Source organism: Pteropus alecto, unplaced genomic scaffold, assembly GCF_000325575.1.
Source record: "Pteropus alecto unplaced genomic scaffold, ASM32557v1 scaffold210, whole genome shotgun sequence".
Taxonomy (NCBI): Eukaryota; Metazoa; Chordata; class Mammalia; order Chiroptera; family Pteropodidae; genus Pteropus; species Pteropus alecto.
The window spans coordinates 1453995-1457789 of NW_006431288.1; the positions used below are offsets into that span (position 1 = coordinate 1453995).

The window sequence follows — 3795 nt, forward strand, 5'->3', positions numbered from 1 at the left end:
CAATATATTAATGCTAATGTCATTCCCTATGCCATGCTCCCCATCTCTATGACCATCTATCAACAACAAATTTGTACTCCTTTAACCCTTCACCCCATTCTCCCAACCTCCTAAAACCTTCTTCCCTCTGTCTGTCCAAATTATCCGCAATATTTGTAAGTCTGTTTTTGATTAGTTTGTTCTTTTTGTTCCTTAGATCCCACATATAAGTGAAATCATATGGTATTTATCTTTCTCTGTCTGACTTTTTTCACTCATCATAATAACCTCTAGGTCCATCCATGTCATCGGAAATGGTAGTATTTCACTTTTTTAATGGCTGAGTGATATTTCAGTGTATCTATGAACCATAATTTCTTTATCCAATCATATTTATCCAATATTCCATATCTTGGCTATTGTAAATTGTAAATTATGCTGCCATGAACATAGGAGTACATAGATCTTTACGAATTATTGTTTTGGTTTTCTTTGGATGAATACCCAGAAGTGCAATTGCTGGATCAAAAGATATATCCATTTTTAATTTTTTGAGAAACCTCCAGACTGTTTTCCACAGTGGCTGTACCAATTTGCGATTCCACCAAGAAGAAATGAAGGTTCCCTTTTCTCCATATCCTCGCCAACACTTGTTGTTCTTTGATTTATTGATGATCGCTAGATAGGTGTGAGGTGATATGTTATTGTGGTTTTAATTTGCATTTCTCTGATAATTAATGACCTTGAGCATCTTTTCATATGTCTATTAGCCATCTGTATTTCCTCTTTGGAGAAGTATCTATTCAGGTCTTCTGCCCATTTTTTAATTGGATTGTTTTTTGTTGTTGGGTTGTATGAGTTCTTTATATATTTTTGGATGTTAATCTCTTATCAGATGTATCATTAGCAAATATCTTTTCCCAATCAATCAGTTGTCTTTTTGTTTTGTTAATGATTTCCTTTGCTGTACAAAAACTTTTTAGTTTAATGTAGTCCCATTTGTTTATTTTTTCTTTTGATTCCCTTGCCTAGGGAGAAACATCCAAAAAGAAATTACCGTTAGCAATATCAGAGTGTTTACTGCCTATGTTTTCTTCTAAAAGTTTTATGGTTTCAGGTATTACATTTAAGACTTTAACCCATTTTGAATCTATTCTTGTATATAGTGTAAGAAGGTGGTCCAGATTCTTTTTTTGCGTATATCCTTCCAATTTTCCCAACACCATTTATTGAAGAGACTGTCTTTACCCCATTGTATATTCTTGCCTCCTTTATCATATATTAAGTGAGCATATAGGTATGGATTTATTACTGGGCTCTCTATTCTGTTCCATTGATCAATGTATCTGTTTGTTCATGCCAGTACCGTGCTATTTTGATTATCGTAATCTTATAGTATAATTCGAAATCCGGTAGTGTGATACGTCCAACTTTGTTCTTCTTTCTCAAGAGTGCTGTGGCTATTTGGGGTCTTTTATGGTTCCATATAACATTTTTTTTAAATCTCTTTGTTAAAGTTCTCACTGAGTTCATCTACACTCTCTTAATTTCATTGAGCATCTTTATGACCAGTGTTTTGAACTTTGTATCTATGAGATTGTTTGATTCCATTTTTCTTTGATTTATGTTCTATTCTTTCATATCATTTCTGTGTCTTTGTTTTCCCATTTTGGCTGCCTTTACAGCATCTTTTCAGCCTTTGAGCATCTTTTCATATGTCTATTAGCCATCTGTCTGTTTCTATGTACTAATCAAAGCTCCTAAGTCTCCAGGTCTTATTAGCGTGGTTTTGTGTAGTAGATGTCCAGCAGCACAGTCCTGAGAGGGTTCAGCTGCAGGCCAAGTTTAGCCCCAGCCTGCGCCCCTCTGGGGAAAATTGTTAAGATTTAGCAAGCAATTAACAGATCCTGTGCTTGTAGTTGCCTCAAGAAGCCACACTAGAAATCAAGGTCAGCTGCCACCAGTATGAGTCTTGGCACTGCTCAGTAAGTGACAGGACTTACTGAGGACACAACTGGATGTAGCTTGGGTGGGGAAACAAGTTGGGGAGGCAGAGTTTCAAGGAATCCTCTGGGCAGAACAACCTCTGTTATCCAGTTTGATGACATCTCGGCTATGGCGCTGTGTCCGTGCACTGAGACAGGGGAGGGCTCAACAGAGGAGCAATGGATGCCACCAGCACTTCTACCAGGGAGAAAGCTTCACCTCCAGCCCTCACTCCAACAACTCAGTGTCTCCCTGTAAGTCCCTGGTGACCCCTGCTGACCTGACACTGGTGCTCAGAGCTAGCAGGTCCATCACTGTGAAGGTCCAGTTGAGGACCAAGCCCCTTTCAGAGGCTTCTGCAGCTGCCAGCTACAGCTGCCATAGCCTCTATCCCACTCAGCTGCCAGGGATTGGGCAGCCTCATGTTTTTGCCCCTTCCTACCTACAACTATTGCAGGGTGATTTCTTATTTCTCTACCTAGTTGTAGTGCTTTTGTTCATATAGACCCCCAGGTGAATCTGCTTGCTGTTTACTCCATGTTTCCATCTCAACTTCGATGTGGTCACAAGAAGAGATGAGCGAAGCTTCTATTATCTACACTATTTTGCCCGGTTCTCTATTTTTTTCTATAGAAAATATTATAAAATAATGTGAAGTGATAAAAAATTTATATAGCTAAGAATGTAGAAAATATTACTGAAATATATTGGGGAAATAGTTAATATCAATATGTTATTTTTCTAGAGTTTCTGATCTTATGGATTTTTTTTAGCTTTTAAAAATTTATAACTTATGATTTCTCATTTAGAATAAATACATCCATACTTATTTTTATATTTTCAATATCATGTTCTTTTACTTAAAGAGAACCTCAAAAATGTGTGAGATTCAAGCCCCACTGAATCTGGGCCATGTCTGTACTTAGACCAGAGATTTCTCCCTCAAAAGCAATGACAGATTATTAACTAATAGAATTGTGGAGTCAGTGCTATCTCTCAGCATGGAGGAATCATGCTCAGTATAAAATGATTTATCTGGGTTATATTTCTGGATAGATAGAGAATCAAGATAAGACAAGATGAAGAGTGAAAAAAGCAAAGAAGAAAGTCGCCTTACTTGGTGGCTGCCAAAACAGAAATGGGAACAGTACCTTCCAGCTACGAGGCACCCTCTGGCCTGATCAAGATCTGGAAGCACAAGGATAACAGTATTGCTGATCTATGGCCATGCCACCCTGAACAAAGCCCGATCCCATCTGATCTCAGAAGCTAAGCAAGTTCAGGCCTGGTTAGTACTTAGATGGGAGACTACCTAGGAAGACCAGGTGCTATAGGTGTAAAAAAAATTAAAATAAAAATAAGGGATTGTAAGCTGACAAGGTCTTTGCAATCTGTGAGGCCGACCAAGGGTTGCCTTGCCTAAAAACTAAATGAATGAATGAATGAATGAATGAATGAATGAATGAATGAATAAACAAAACAAAAAAATACTGCTGATAATAACAGCAACAATAACTTAGCTCGCTTATTTAATTATTGTTTCAAACATTGTTTCAAGCATTTTGTATGTATTAACCCATTTGACCCTCCTAAAAACCCTGTAAGATAGTTTCCACTGTCCCGTCCATTTTATAACCAGGAAAAGCAGTCACAGAGTGGGCAGTGACCTGCCCTGGGGCATGCAGGCTGTGTGTGCTGGAGATGGGACTGCTTCTTTAACCACTCGCAACACTGCACTGAATTGGTAGAGCAACATGTGGTTTGTCAAGCAATTTTACAGAGAGCATCTCACCAGCAATCCTAATAGCCCTGAAAAGTTGGCAGGACAAT

General features: G+C 38.2%; 1 pseudogene; it reads left to right on the forward strand.

Moving 5' to 3' along the window:
• The first annotated feature begins 3182 nt into the window (after window positions 1-3182).
• LOC112470943 lies at window positions 3183-3302 on the forward strand (annotated as a pseudogene).
• The last annotated feature ends 493 nt before the right edge of the window (window positions 3303-3795 follow it).